The sequence below is a fragment of the Malania oleifera genome, chromosome 12 (genome assembly GCF_029873635.1).
Source record: "Malania oleifera isolate guangnan ecotype guangnan chromosome 12, ASM2987363v1, whole genome shotgun sequence".
NCBI lineage: Eukaryota > Viridiplantae > Streptophyta > Magnoliopsida > Santalales > Ximeniaceae > Malania > Malania oleifera.
In genome coordinates, this window is record NC_080428.1 from 65,085,013 (window position 1) to 65,101,978 (window position 16,966).

At 39.2% G+C, this 16,966-nt stretch overlaps 1 protein-coding gene across 5 annotated transcripts in view; it reads left to right on the forward strand.

Annotated features, from left to right (window-relative positions):
- LOC131143731 (protein OPI10 homolog) overlaps positions 1-16,717 on the forward strand; it is a 44,153-nt gene extending 27,436 nt beyond the window's left edge. For all 5 annotated transcript variants that reach the window (XM_058092010.1, XM_058092009.1, XM_058092007.1 and 2 more), the window contains one exon: positions 16,326-16,717. The gene's annotated coding sequence lies outside the window, so the exon portion shown is untranslated. The remainder of the gene's footprint in view (positions 1-16,325) is intronic.
- The last annotated feature ends 249 nt before the right edge of the window (positions 16,718-16,966 follow it).

The window sequence follows — 16,966 nt, forward strand, 5'->3', positions numbered from 1 at the left end:
AGCCAATACTCTTCTTTGTTTCTGTGCAAGACTTCGACTGGTCTCGTTCTCTTACTTTTATATGTGGATGATATTGTCATTACTGGCACCGACTCCAACTTGATTGATCATCTTAAGTAGAATCTTTAGGCTTCTTTTCATATGAAAGATCTTGGTCCTCTTATGTATTTTTTGGGTTTGGAAGTGCACACGGATTCTTCAGGTATATTCTTGAATTAATGCAAATATACCCAGGATTTGATTGGGCTAGCCAGTCTTCAGGGTTCGCCTTCGATGGATACTCCTATGGAGGTCAATGTGAAATATCAAAGTGAGGAGGGTGATCATCTTTTTGACCCACACTGTTCTGATAGTTGGTAGGGAGCTTGAACTATTTGACTATTACTCGGTTTGATATTTCCTTCGCTGTTCAACAGGTTAGTTAGTTTATGCAAACTCCTTGCCACCTTCATTTAGCTGCTGTTCGTCGTATTATTAGATATCTTCGGGGGTCACCTAGCTGTGGGTTGTTTTTTCCAACTGGCTCTCCGCTTTGCCTTTTTGCTTATAGTGATGCAGATTGGGCTGGATGTCCTGATACTCGGCGGTTTGTCACTGGTTGGTGCATGTTTCTTGGTGACTCCTTGATCTCTTGGAAAAGTAAGAAACAAACTTGTGTTTCTAATGCCTCTACTGAATCCGAATACCAGGCAAAGTTTGCTGCATGTTCTAAGATTATCTGGTTTCGCGGGCTTCTGGCTGAGCTTGGTTTTTCTCAATCTGATTCTATTTCTCTTCATGCTGAGAATACTAGTGCCATTCAAATAATTGCTAATCCTGTTTATCATAAGCATACAAAGCACATTGAAGTAAACTGTCATATTCTATTTGAGAAGCCTTGGACACTCAAATTATATCCCTACCTCATGTTTCTACTCACCTCCAGATAACTGACGTCTTCGTGAAGGCTATGACACGACGGCACCATCAGTTCCTTGTGGGCAAATTGATGCTTCTTGATCGGTCAACATCAATTTGAGGGGGGATGTCAATCATATACGGTGCCATAATTAGTCTCTCTAATTATTGAATGATTTTATATTATTGTTGTAGATATTTTGTGATTAGTAGGCTGATTGTAATTGATATTCTATAATTAATAGGCTGATTGTAATTGCCTCAATTAGTCTCTTAGATGGCTGTAATTGCTGAATTTTAGCCTTGTAACTGACGTTTCTATTTGCTATATAATACGAGAACTATCACTGAGAGAGGCATTCAATCCAATTGACAAAGAATTCATGGAATGATTTGCAAGAAAACACCCTGTTTGATCCAAATACCAAGAACGAACATCCCTCCCTAAAGACAAGTTGCATTTAATCAATAAGGACAACAAAAGGATGAGAACTCCACCATCTCCCTATCATTTATAGGTCTCCTAAAATTGAGATTCCAAAAAACCAAAGGGCTATTGAAATTTCCATCAAAGAAAGAAATAACTCTATTATGCTTAGAGCACAATCTAAAAGACAAGGGAAAGAAGTGGAAAAAGAAACATTCCCAAGCCATGGGTCTTTCCAAAAACGAATTCGGGAGCCCATCCCCACCTCAAATTAAGTGCGAGGAGTGAATAGAGATTAAATTTTGAGAAATAGACCTCCTTAGACTCCCTAAAAAACATCTCAAACTAGCATTGTGTTGTTTATGGTGTGACTCTTATACTTCGGGAGTTTATAAACAAAGGGCAAAACATATGGATGTGGTCTTGGTGCAGGGCAGCAGCCAAGCCTCGTCAACGAGTGGACAGATTTGTCGACGAGTGGCCTTCTCTGGCTCGTCGACGAGTGCCCTATTCTCGTCGACGAGTGGTTGCTAGGTTGTGAGAAAGAATTTAAATTTTGAATTTGAACATTGGAGTGGTTGGGTATTCAGAGGTAAACCTCCGAGGGATTGTTATATATGTCATTCTGGGCATATTTCAACATGTAAGAGAGTAAGAGAGGGTGAGAAGATCATTGTATTGTGAGACTTTGATTTTCATAGTGAATCTCTTGCCGATTGTTCCCGTGGATGTAGGCTTTGCCGAACCACGTAATTCCTGGTGTCATTGCCTTTATTATTACTTTCTTTATATTGCTATGGTTGTGGAATGTTTTCTGTTGATCACCATTTTGTTTGTTGCAAGTATGTATGTGTGATCCTTTGTACAATGTTCATTCCGCTGCGCATTGTTGGGAGAGGCCGTCCTTATTTTTCACAGCAATTGGTATCAAAGCGTGTTGTATGGTCTCTGAATTTAAGGATCTCGTGTTGTAACAAGGCATGATGAAGGTTTATACAGAATTTCAACCCGATAGCATGGATGCAATGACTTGGAATGAATTGGGAGCAATCATTCGTCTTTGTTTGGCTAAGGACGTGTTGTATCTCGTCATGGATGAGAATTCTCCGGCATTAGTTTGGTGAGAACAGGAATGCCGATATATGTCTAAGGGTTCGTCAAAGTGTAGTGGAGAAAGACTCAGAATGTAGTGTTGGAGATATGCTATGTGTTTCATCGGGTTCGGAGTGCCTCACAGGTGATTCTTGAATCTTAGTCACTGGATACTTTTATCCTAGAAAATGGTTTGACACCGATAGGTTAGTTTATACTGGTTGTATTTTGATGGAAAATGATATTTCATGCAAAATATTTTTTATTGGAAATGTCAAAATCAAAATGTATGATGGTGTTGTAAAAACCATATGTGATGTAAAGCATGAATTGGGTCTAAAAGGAAGAATGGTATTTTCATTGGAAATTTTAGACTGTAATGGATATTGTTACGAGTCTAAATGCAAAGAAATGAAAATGTGTGGTAACTCGATAGTGATGAAAGGGGATAAAGTAGCGTGAAACATATTTGCACTACGGGATGTTACAGTTGTAGGTGAAGTTGCTACTCTTGAGTCTGAGTTGGGTTTCTTGTGGCATATGTGGTTAGAGCATATGGGTGACTATATGTATTTAGATGTTTGAGAATCAATGATGATAGCATCAGGGGATAGACATATGTGTTTTCGTGGGATTATCACGAAGGGTCTTGGTGTACTTCATGCAGTGACTGAGGTGGAGAACCAGACTAGGAGAGAGATTCTCAAGTCAAACATTGGGGCTGAATATGCTGGTTTTGTTCAAGAAGTTTTGTGAGCAGGGCAGGTTATATGCAAGGCTTGCAGGGTACTTCTTGGTGAAGTCAGTGAGTATGGTGTGTTTCTTGTGTAATCGATCGCCAAAGGTATCGCTCGATGGTAAAGTTGCAGGTGAATGGTGGGCAGGTTTTGCAGTAGATTACTCGATTGTGAGTGGATGTCCATTGGTGCACTATTCTAGTGATGGAGGATTTAGGTTTGGTATTGTGTCCGGATAGTACATCTTTCTGGGTTATAAGAAAGGTGGGTGCAAGTTAGGTGATCCTATGGCAAACAAAGGGGTGATCGAGGACATGGCTTTTGGTGATAAAGTCATGGGGCAGCGTATTCAAGTAAAGGAAGAGAAACAAATGTCAAAAAACTACAGTAGCAGTAATCATGTTATTCAGGTGGAGTTAGGAACTCAGGGAGAAATGCAGGGAGTTCTATATCGGGTTTACAGTATCATGGTTTGAATGGGCATGTGATGCAGGTGGAGCAACAGACTTAGAGCAGAGATGAAGTTGTTTATATTGCAGGGAGATTTCAGCTTGGGAGACTAGCAGGATCACTGTGGGCTTGTGTACTATTAGACCACTACTCAGGCGTGTGAGTTGGTGAGACTTCTAGTGTGGAAGAGGGTAATAGGATGCCGTGGAGTGATGTATTTGTTGTGTGTGAATGACATGTTATTGGATGGAAAGGCTTTGACTGAGACTAATCAGTTGGATACTTTGGTGGAAGGTTTTGACATGAATGTGTTGGGTACGGCCAAGATGGATCTTGGTTTGCTGATTCGCTTGAACAAAACTACAGGGAGATTGGTGTTATCTCAAGGTGGCTTTGTGGATGGAGCTACAGGGAGATTGATGTTATCTTAGGGTGGCTTTATGAACGGAACTGCAGGGAGACTTTTGTTTGCTGTCTCAGGGGAGTTCTGTGGAGAATCTATATGGAATGTCTACCGCTTGGTACCCAAGGACGGGCTATGATGCCCGAAATATGTCAAAGGTCCTCCATGATTGTACAATGGAGTGTTTAAGCAGGCAACAAAGTGGACTGTTAGTTTTGTTGAAGACTATGCAAGGGGCTTTGGTAATATAAGGCTTGTAGCAAATTTTGTGTTTACTGTTGTGGGATAGTCTTCTTGGAAGCTTAGGGTGAAGTCTTCGGGTGTTGTGTCTATAACTGTATCGGGATTGATGGTAGAAGCTGAAGCTGCCATCGGCAAGTTCAAGCGGCGTTGCTTGGACTTGGTGCATTTCTCCAAGTGCTAGAAGGGAGACGGTCCCAACCGAACATTCATAATTCAAGGTGGAGCATTCATATATGTTTTTGGGGTTCTCCTAAGGGGCATATAATCGCTAAGGTGGAGATTGTTGTTTATGGTGTGACTTTTATACTTTGCGAGTTGATAAACAAAGGGAAAAACATATGGATGTGGTCTTGGTGCAGGACAACAGTAAAGACTCTTCGACGAGTGGACAACATTGTAGACGAGTGACCTTCTCTGGCTCGTTGACGAGTGTCCTGTACTCGTCGACGAGCGGTCGCTGGGCTGCGAGAAAGAATTTAAATTTTGAATTTGTACGTTGGAGTGGTTGGGTATTTGGAGGGAAACCTCTGAGGGGTTGTTATATATGTCAATCTAGGCATATTTCAACATGTAAGAGAGTAAGAGAGGGTGAGAGAAGGAGAGAAGATCATTGTATTGTGAGACTTTGATTTTCATAGTGAATCTCTTACCGATTGCTCTCATGGATGTAGGCTTTGTCGAACCACGTAATTCTTGGTGTCGTTGCCTTTATTGTTACTCTCTTTATATTGTTATGGTTGCGGAATGTTTACTGTTTATCACCATTTTGTTTGTTGCAAGTATGTATGTGTGATCTTTTATTCATGTTCATTTCGCTGCACATTGTTGGGAGAGGCCGCCCTTATTTTTCACAACACATTGGTATCCCACGTATTCTCATTCAACCCAAACTTACTTTGTATAACTCTAAGCCACAAGGAATTTTCTTAGGAGGGGAAATACGACAACCATTTTGCTAAAGGTGCAGTGTTTTTAGACACCAAATTACCAAGACCCAGCCCTCTTTCCTTTTTAGACCTACAAACCTCTGCGCAGCTCACTAAATTGTCCCTATGAGTACCCACACCAGACCACAGGAAATCTCTCATGATTCTCTCTAGCTTGCTAGTAATCCCCGTTGGAATCTTAAAAATAGAAAAGAAATACAGTGGAATGCTAGAAAGACGAGCTTGAAAAAGTGTAATCCTACATGCAAGAAATGCAGTGGAATGCTAGAAAGACAAGCCTGAATAAGCGTAATGCTACCCCTAAGAGAGAAAGGCCCCGTTCTAACCATCTAATATCTTTGTCACCCTTTCCACTATTGGATTCCAAAAATCTGTAACTCTAGGATTCCCTCCCAAAGGAACTCCTAAGTAAGTCAAGGTTCAATCCAAAGCCACACCCCATGTCTGCAGCCCGTTCAATAATTGGCTTGACAGTTACATTTAAGGCTGCTAACCCACTCGTCCCCATACTAATTGAGCCCAAAAACCCTCTCAAAAACTTGAAGGATACCCAAAATTTTCCTAAACAGAGGACTATGATCATCAAGGAAGAAAATGGTACCGTCTGCAAATTGAAGATGAGAGACCACCACCCCCTTTATCCCCACACTTGACCCTTTCACCAATCCCCTCTCTACTGCCCTATCCACCATTCTACTCAAAATATCAGCTACAAGGACCAATAGAGAAGGAGATGACAGGTCTCCTTGCCTAATGCCCCTCGAAGCTATAAACCAAGACTTGGATTCACCGTTGACAATCACCAAAAATCACACATTAGACAAACAGTCCCTAATCCACCTGTACTAATGCTCACAAAAACCCTTTATCACAAAAACTTTGTCCAAGAAGCTTTAACTCAGTCTATCATAAGCTTTCTCAAAATCTACTCTGAAAATGAATCCCCTCTTATTCCTACAAATATCCTCCATTTATCTCTCTCCCCCCCCCCCCCCCCCCCCCCCCCCCCCCCCCCCCCCCCCCCCCCCCCCCGACAAAAAAAAAAAAAACGCATCCCAAGTACTCAAAATAGTATTGTGCTACTTGACCTATTAGCTAACAGTTTAGTGATAATCTTATGCACACTTGAGAGAAGACTAATAGGTCTAAAATCCTCAACCTTAGAAGATATAGATTTTTTAGGTGCCAAGGATACTCTTACTTAGAATCCCATTCTTATAAAAATCAGTGAAAATTTTCAATAAGTCACCCTTAATAATCTCCCAACAATCTTGGAAGAAAGCCATGTTAAAATCTTTTAAGCCGTGTGCCTTATCCCTATCCATACCTAAATACCCCCCCCCCCCAACTCACTTCCTTCTCATCAAATGGTCTCTTTGACCAGTGCATTTGTTCATCGAATATAGGATTCTATTTTCCTCCTCTATCATCGTTCTACTATGGTCCTCCGAGTACCAAGGTCTTAAATTTTGCTTTCAACTCAAATTTCAAAGCTCTAAAAGTAAGGAAATTTCGATGGAAATTTTGGTTTTGATGTCGATTTCGATTTCGTTTTGAAAAAATAATAAAAATCAGTAGTAAAACATGAAATTCTTTGTGGAACTTTAGAAATGGTTAATAGATATGATAATGTAAGTTTTAGGACTAAAATATTACTAGTTAAATACATCTATGTTGTGTATAAGGTGGAATAGTTGTAATATAGTATGTGCATCAAATGTATTTGTAATATAATGTGCATTTAACATATTCAGTTAATACAAATGAAATTCATAAATCATTTATTATTTATTATAGAAATAATTATAATTTCAACATGAATGGTTGAATAAAATGTTGTTATAAGTTTATTTTTTCATATAATTTCAAAAGCACTTGTAATAATCTTTTGTTTTGATAAAAATAAATAGAATAAATTAAGAGATAAATTTCACTTCACTCTTAAATTTCTCATTTGAATTCTGAGGAAATTTCATTGCATGGTTGAAATTTCAACAAGTTTTCGCTAAAATTTCGAGATTTCAATAAATTTCAGATGATTTGTTGAGGTTTTGACGAAAATTATGCAAGACATAAATAGACTGCCAATTTGATTTCAAGGGTGACGGAAACTGGAAATTTCAACAATTTCGTGGAAATTTAAGACCATGCTGAATACAATATTTAGGAAAGAAGTCAATACAATGGATGCAATATAATGATGATCATTAGTGACCCCCCATATCAAGCTCCTTAATCAAGTTTTTACTCTTATTCTCATTAGATAGCCTGTGGAAAAAAGAGGAATTACAGTTACCATCTGTAACATTTGAATTTGGTCTTTTGCCTTCAACTCCTCATTTCCTGAAAAATTACCTCTTCCAGCATTCTTCTTGCCTTCTCACTTTTCGAAAGAATAACCTCCTCCTCCCTATCCAAAAAACCCAACTCGCCTAAAAGACTAGATTTTCTAATTCTAAATTCTCCAAACATGTCCTTATTCCAAATTTTCAGTTTCTCCTTCAAACTTTTCAATTTCCTCATGAATCTAAAACATTCCCAACCCAACCTCTCTTCAAATCCTCTCCCCAAGAATCCCTAACCAAAGGCTTAAATGTTGCATGGTTCAACTACATATTCTCAAACCTAAAAGGAGCATTTGGGAAAGGTTTGGAAATTCATCCTCCCATTCACTACAAAATAGACACCTGTCCATCCTACTAGCTGTCGCTCTTACCCCCCCCTGAAAACCAAGTAAAAGAAGCATTTCCCGAAGGAAGGTCTCTCAAACCGCAACCCCTAATTAACAAATCAAAATTGAGCACACTTGTGCTAGTTCTACCCACCCCCTCCCCCTTCTGTTCTCTTAGGAAACTAACCGTGTTAAAATCATCTCCAACGATCCACCTAGGGGAGAAAAAGCTGAAGATTGAACAAAGCTCTTCCCAAAATGAGCTCCTCAAAGTAGGTCTAGAAGGTCCATGAACTGAAGAAACCCACCATTGCCACCTCCCTCTCACTTCGAATAAAACAAAAAAAGAAAAAAACCCCATCAAAATATCAACCTTAGAAGTAGAGTGCGGGTCCAATAAGACAAGGATACCCGCTGAAGCGCCACGCAAGGGTACAAATTCCCAATCCCTACAATGAGCACCCCAAATACTCCTGACTACTCCCCTATCTATCGAGCCCATCTTGGTTTCCAATATAAGGACGATATTAGGAGAATTCTTGTCCAAGATCTCCTGTATCAAACTCCTCTTCCTCTTGTACCCTAGCTCAACATTCCAACTGACTGTCTTCATAATCTGATGCGCATACTCTACCCTTTCCAAAACCTTTTCTGCCACAATCGTTAATCATCCATACCAGATTTTTAAGCTCCTTCTGAACTTTCTTCTTCCTTCCTTTGTAGGTCTTAGGACTCAAACCCATCCTCACCTGTTTCCACTAGGGTCTACTAATTCCGATCCCATGTCTCCAAGGAGTTTTTGCAGGTTTAGGCAGTCTCTCTCACTTCCCTAAGAGCTAGAGTCACAGAACAACCCCCCTCCCAAACAAAAAAGGTAAAATCCTCCCTATGGCAAAGATTAGTGAAGAAAGTGTGGATTGGATAGGAAGGGCAAGAATGCCTTTATTACTTTTAGATGAACAATGATCCTCCATAAGAGAATCAATTTTCCCAGTACGACCCCCCCTGATACCACCAGAAGGAATGACTGAAATAACTGCAAGGTTAGAACTGAGCCCATGGCTAGGGTCAGAAGACAGATCCGCAATATTTAAAGATTTAACCTGGTCAAAGTTGTGATTAAAATAATTTATACCTGCTTGTGCATAATCAGAAACCAAATGAAGACCATCCGTCTCTTAACTGTTGTGAGCTCGTTGCTGGAATATTATTCTTTTCTGTCCCTTTCTCCTCAACATCGCCTCTGAAACCTTCAAACATCTAGAACAAACCTTACTTTATAAAGTCAGCTCTCATCTAATCAACCGGAAGCTCCTTCTCTGGACCGCACATACTACCCATCTCTTCTTATGAATTATACATTGCTCGTCTTCCGTATCCCCTTCTGATATCATGTCTGTCATCTCTACTGGAGCTGCAATTAAAGGATAAACTTGGTTGCAGATGTCAACTTGCTTTTGTCTGATCGTAAAATCCTCTTTAGCAGAGCGCTCTGCTGCTGATTTTTTTGGTTATATACTGTCCTCTGAATGTTGCCTCATGCTTGTTCTGGTTGGCCTCCCTCCATCTCTGCCGCAGGCCTTAATTGTTGTGTTTCTGGGTCTGGGCCTTTACTTTTAATGACCCAAACAGCCTTTGTTTTTTTCTGCCCATATGATTTGGGCCTCTGAATTACCAGCCCAGCTTCGGCCAAGCCTATCAGCCCCAGAAGAAATTTTGAAAGCTTTCCTTATAACCCAATCCTCATGCATTATGAAAATAGGATTTGTATTAGGCAAGTGACACCCCCCTCCCTCACCAAATCCCTTTGATTTCAGGGTGTTTCCATCCCTGCCTCCACCCTCATTGCCAGAGTTCATCTGATCACATTGGCATAGGAGAAGAACAACAATAGCCTCTGTAACACGCTTGTCTTCTTGTTTTTTTCCCTCTGCTCTGAATGTTCAAAGAACTGCAGTTGCCATGTTGCCAACTACTACTGTTGGATTTGGAATGTTCTGCCGAAGTTGACGATAACTCCAACAGGGCGGCAGGGAAGTCCCTCCCCCCCTTTTTTGGGTCCCCTTTAGGAATACATACATCAAGGGAACTCTTGCTATCATCCTTTTTCAAGCAAATAAACCTGCCTTTGCCATTTACAAGAACCTTCAAAGACACACTATCTCTGCCTTTCTCTATACAACTCTGTGACGACTCGCTTTGCCCCCTTCATTGGCAGCAGATAACACCCCCATCAACTTCAGCACCTACATGAGCTCGTCCTTCTCTAGTACACTGTAGAAAGGAAGCTTACTTGCAAATTCTGTGATGTGATAGGTCAAAGCATCCGGTCAATTGATGGTGATCACCTTCCTCTCAGTTTTAAATGGTGCATTGTTTCCCATAATTGCTTCAAGTACGAGCAAGACATCTATGAATGCAAAAAGCCAAGAAGAGGAGAGAAAAAGGGTTGTCAGGTTTTGGAACAAGGGCTAGACGATGCTGGTATTAACGACTAGCAGGGGACATTGATGGTTGGCAACATTAAGGTTGATAATAGCCTAGTAGGGTTTCCAGTGTTGGCAAAGGCAATGAGATGATATAGGGGATGCCTTTGACCCACAGGGAAGATTCTGATGTATTGCAATGTTCGGTCAAGGAGCCCTGCTATCGAATGGAAGAATCTGATGCAGACAGATGGTCAAATAAGAAATAGAGATAATTATATGATTGAAGGGTTTGAGTTTGTTAAAGGAACCTGCACGAAGAGACGAGATTTGATGTGGGAGTTTTGGGGGAGGTGACAGATAGGGGTCGGAATGGGTGTTGCCATGCTTGAGGACTCGAAGCTGGGAGGTGCTGAGGGGGGTTATCATCATCACCACCAATCCAATTGATTACTTAATGGCAGGAAGTGTGTAAACCAGTAAATGAAGTCAGTCTTGGGATTAAACTCATTTCAGAATGGAATAATGTTGCCGTAATCAAACTAATCTGGTAGCTATTTTCTTCCAAGGGATTTTGATGGGTAATATGGATGCACTCTTACAAAATAAAAGAGAATAAATTTTGGGCACTAAGTGAGTCATCTTTAGACTCTTGGGTTTGGTGGAAGATTTTGAAAATCAGGTCTTGAGCGTATCCTCACATCAAGTACACTGTTGGAAATGGTAAAAACATTTGTATCCTTCATGATAACTGGCATCCACGTAGTACATTATTAGACCACTGTGGCCCTCATTTACAGCGTGAGCTTGCTATTACATAGTTTGCTAAAGTGGAAGAAATAACCAAGAATCAAGAATGGTTTTGGCTAAGAAGATTACCCCAGGATGTGCTATTGCTGTCCCTTTTCTTCCAAATGCAGGACAGGAAGATAAATTTTCAACCTCCATTGCTTAGGAATCTATGAGAAACGAGAAGCCTACCACTACCTTGGTAAACTTAGGGGGTGTTTATTTGCACTGAATGGGCTTTTAATTAAGAGATCAGTCATAGTTGTCAAATTGAGATCCAAATCGTGAATCAAAATTCCAATTTTGGGAATTGTGAATCGAGAATTGAATCAAATTGTAAGATTTAGTACAAATTTCCAAAATCAATTCTAAATGACAAGCATGTATTGATATATAAACAACAAGAAAAATGGCACAATACATTTACATTTTGACAATGAAAAAAATCACATTTCATGTGTATGCTTTCCCTGAACAAATAAAAAGTAAGGGAATGAGTCGAGATATTAATTAAAATAAGAACATATTGCTGTTTGAGGGAAGGAATTGAGAAAAAATAATTAAAAAACTGAACTCTTGGTGTTTATGAACAATTTTTTTTTTAAAAAAATTCATGCATATTCTTTCTTGAAAATACTAAAAAAAATACTTTTGAATCTTAACGACATAACAAATCCTGAGTAAGACCTTAACCAATATGTGTTCTACCCCCTCTTCTCAATGGCAGAGCACTTTACTCCAAGAGTGAAGAATGGTTTGGTGAAAGCAGCATAAGACCTAAAGTTCTATTTTCTCCTCTTTTTTAGCAAAAAAAAAAAAACTGATGTAAACGAGGAATGGAAGCTAACCATGTTAATATATATATATTAAAAAAAATGAGGATTTAAACCAGTTGAGCTTGTTAGTATACGATAGGGTCTAGAATTGTGTGAATTGGTAGATTAGGATCAATTTGTTAGATTCATGAGTTGAATCGATAGATTCAGCAGCGATTCAGTTGATTTTAGATTCGCTAGGAAGATTCAAATCGATTTGGTGTGGAATTGATATGAATTGTATGAATCAAATTGTGAATTGTAAGATTCTAACCACTATGAGACCAATTATGTTTGGATGAACATCTGATTCTCCTCTTAATCCCTTTGGTTCGTCAATGCCCATTTTATTGTTGAGAGACATTCATAAGCATTTTATCAAGGCATCACGATTGCCTCATCCAATCTCTTTGCCTGCCGCATCCTCTCTGCGCCTGTACTCTCACCACAACCATGACACCATCATCAGCCAGCCACTGCTGCCTTCGTGCACCGCTTTGCATGATGACCTCTCACAGCCAACAAACTTGCACATTGACCATCACTAGATCTACAATTGGCAAGGAACTCCCACAGCCATTGGCCATAACCATCACCTCCCATGAACACCTTCTGCAGTTGAGGGCCACTGGCTTCCCTTAAGTCTCCATCCACCTCCCATAACCAACTTCAGATCTGGAGCAGGCTAGACTACCACTGGGTATCGACTGTCTCTACCTTCCCCACGATTGTGTATGTGTATGGAGGAGATGAACTAGAAGATGTCATCAAAGAAAAGAAGGGGGGTTGAGGAGTGGGCTTTCAGTGCATCCTCTGATCAAGTGATGTCAGACAAGAAACCAAACCATTGGTCAACCCTTAATTGGAGAAGGATGGTTGTGTTTTATTAATTAGTTTATTATTTGTATTTAGTTTAGTTAGTATGGTATTATGTGTATTTAGGGGCTTGATTGTAATATTTGTGTAATTTAGATGTGGGTGTGTAATTTCACCTAGTTTTGGGGGTATATGTGTAATTTCTTGTGTTATTGGATTTCTTATAAATAGTGTGTGAAAGCCATGTAGGAGTGGGTTTTGAATTTGAATTCAGTCAATGTGTGATCCCCTCCCCATCCCCCCCCCCCCCCCTCCCCAAAATGTCTCCTTCATTTGTTTTCTTCTTCCTCTCTCTTCCCCTTTATATCTCCCACATTCCTCATGGCTGCAAATCTATGATGCTGTCCTGCATTATTTGGTATCAGAGCCCAACCCGGATCTCCATTCTTCCATTTTAAGTTCCCCCATTTTCCTTTCAATCATTCTTCTTCATCTTCCCTCCATTTTTTTTTTTCTTCACTTCTTGTTCTTCTCTAAGTCTCTTTTCTGCCTTCAATTACAGCCTCAGTTTTTCTATTCTGTCCTGCACTGCAACCTTTCTCCTCCCTTCTTCTTCCTTTCTTCCCACTGCTCTGTTTTAATTTCTGTTCTATTTCTGCTCTGTGCTTGCATCTGTTTCTATTCTCGTTTCTTTCCTTCTTATCTTCTTAGTTCTACTCTTTTCTATAATTCTCTCAATCTTTCTCTATTTAGAAGTGTCTCTCTATTTCTGATTTTCTATCCCCAATTCTCTCTCTCTTCTACTGTGATGCAGGGGCAGCATCAAGCTTTCTGCAGGCATGGGAGAATTAGAAAAAGTAGAAGAGAGGAAGGGGAATGGCGAAGAGAGGAGATACTAGGGGGAACTCATGTTCACTCCCATTCAAATTCATCAACAACTGCCTACAGCATAGCTTTCACACACTATTTATAAGATAGCCTCCCTTCACATGAAATTACGCATAATCCCCTAAAACTACATTGCATTACAAACATACCCCTACTTTACACAAGTATTACAAACAACCCCCAGATACACATAATCCTATACTAATTAATACTAAAAACATAATATACTACGAACTAAATCCAGAAATTAACATATCAAATCTTCTTAAGTAGTCTCCAACATGGATCTTCCCATGGTCTTGCTTCTTGTCCTACATCAACTCTCCCCCAGTTAGAAAAAAGTTGGCCTCGAATTTTGAAATGTTGGAGGATCAAAAGGGAGAAGCAAACTTGGACTCTTCAAAAACTAGTGCTTGAATGAGGCAAGAAACTAAGTTAGTCCTCGACTAGTTTATTTTTTCATTGACGGGAAAGTTCTGCTTTTGAGGATTAAAGGTGGGAAATAGATCATTAGATGATCTTCTGTTGCCTAGCCAAAACGTATTGTTTGGTTCAAAAACTATCTTTATTTGCTTCAACTGCAGATTGATCATGAAGCTTTTCATATAATTTTTAACCCAGAAAAAAATAAATGAGCTTTTTCAATGTAGAGTTATTGGACAACTGGATAAACATGAAAGGGAGCTAGTTGTCAACTTTTCTTGCCTGAGAATCAAATTCTGAAATGTGACCCAAAAATACAAGCTGTAATTCAATCTCTCTATGTTTCTTTGGATCCAATTTTCAGTCAAGAAACCAGCCTACGGGTTAATATTCTTCGTTAGATTACCACTTTCACTAAAAGCTTAGCTATTAGGTTGTGGGTCACAATGTATGTCAAACTTTAACACTCCCCTGCATGTGCGGCCTGACAGCATGTGGAGAGATAAACACATGATGAATGACACTCATTATAGGGAATATAGTAATTTTTTAAACACCACAAAATAAATGTGGGCAACAAGACTAGAGCTTAGGACCTCTTGGTAACCAACTCTGATACCATGTTAGACTACTGCCTTACCTAAATGCTTAAGTTATTAGGTTGTGGTCCTACAATTTATTTCAAGCTTTAACATTCTTAAGTGATAAAAAGCTTTTCATGTCATTATAACTATCCATTCCCGGTACTTCATTCAGAGATTTCTTATTTTGGAAGTTGTCTGTTGGTCGTTTGGCCATTTAAGTAGCAATAAGACCCCCCCTTCTTTTTTTTTTGGAATACACACCGGGTATCCACACGTCTGTTTTACGGCCCACGTGACTAATCCTGCGCCCCTTGAAGTTGACCCCACAACTCCAAAGGGAGGGTAAATTCAGGAGTCCAGGGGCGGAAACGAGCCCGGAAGGGTTTGAACACCTGACCTCGTGAAAGGCACTCCCGCAGCCCGTACTACGCCTTCTTGAGCATATGTTTGTTGGCATTCCTTGAATTGAAATGCTGTTATGGTAGTTCCCTAATTTGGACATTGTCAGTTAGCCAAAGATAGGAAATAAAACCCTGGACTCTTCCTTTGTTGCATCTACCATGGAATGACTTTAGATTTTGCCGTCAATTGCTTAAAAAATCCTGAGTCATGATTCCATTATGATGGTATTTGACAACTTTACTAAGATGACACAATTTATTCTTTGCAGTGAGACTTTATGCTTCTTATATTGCCAAGCTATTCTTTAGGAAAGCTGTCAAAACTACATGATTAGCATAGCTGTTCTATAGACATAAAATTTATCAGTTATTTTTTTATGACAACTTGGAAATTGGGTACCAACAATGTTTTCTTTGGCTTTTTACTCCCCAGTCTGATGATGAAACTGAGGTTGTTAATCAGTTAAGATGATTTTTTTAGATGCGTGCTGTAGGATAACACCATGGCACTTGACACTTGGTACTGTTCATTATTGAGTTCTCTTATAACAGTTCTGTAATTAGGTCTATGGGCAAGAGCCCTTTTGAGCAGGTCTTTGGATGCAAGCTATGTGTTTCCGTTCACACTGTTCTAGTGCATACAGCATTAGATATTGCATGCCAGTGGTATCGACCCATTCCCATCATTAAACTTTGATCTAATGCATACAGCATATTGAGTTGCTTGATGATATGAACATTAGTCTCATTTTCAATGTGGGTCATTTGTAGGGGTTGGCATGGTTCAGTTAACCAAACCATAACCCCTGAACCATTAATTGGATCAAATTTTCTGTTCATTAGAAAATGTGAATTGAAACCGAACCATTTAAAACTGTTAACCAAAATTCAGTTAACTGGTTTTTAGACAAATATCCAATGGTTAACAAAATTGAACCGTTGAGTATAATTTAAAGTTTTGAAATTACTAAAAATAATATTTTTTCTTTAATATTAATCAACATGTAAATTTAAATTATTTAAAATAAAATTTAAGCATGAATATTAGATTAATACAACTTTTTTAATATAAATTATTAAAATATGTATTTTATATGTATATTTATAGTATATTGGTTCAGTTTGGTTAATTGTGGTTATTGAATGGGCCAAACCGAAATTGAACCGATAACTCAAAAAATTAAGAACTCCGAACCACCGAAAAAATGGTCAACAGGTTTTTTAGTTTGGTTTTTTTATTTTTCTTGCCCTTCCCCTAGTCATTTGACACCAAGGCACCTTTGAGCATCTTGCTTTGTCTTCTAATACTCCTGCAGGTTTGAAAGTCTGTTGGGCACCATCCCTTCCACGATAAAGATGAGATTTGAGGTCATGTTACATGATGAGCTTGTGACTTCTTCCAACAGAGGATAGCACTGACACATTGGGAGGGATCGCCGTTTTCCAAAATGCTACTTGTGTACAAGGATGGTCTTTGTGGGCTCCATCCTATTGGTTCTCATAGATTGCTTTCATGCCAAGGAATTAGGAAATTTATTTTAATTCAAGACATTTGCTCATTTTAGGAATTTAGTTATTTTGAGTTTATTTTTATATTTTAATTACTGTGCTTATTTTATAATTTTAATTATTTTTAGGGCTTTTTACTTTCATAAACTTGAGTGTATGGCTGTACAGGCTATTGAAATGGGATGATTAGTTTAATCTCTCTCTCTCTCTCTCTCTCTCTCTCTCACCCGTGCCTAGGGGTGTACAAAATTTACCGAAAAACCGAGAACCGGACCGAAACCGAACCGTTTGAAGCTTTGGTTCGGTTTTTCGGTTTCGGTAATCGGTTTCGGTTTTGTATATATAAAAAATAGATTTTCGGTCTCGGTTTCGGTTTCACTCAAAAACCGAACCGTAAAAACCGAAAACCGATTATAATTTTAAAATAATTATCCATGGGAACTTTGAT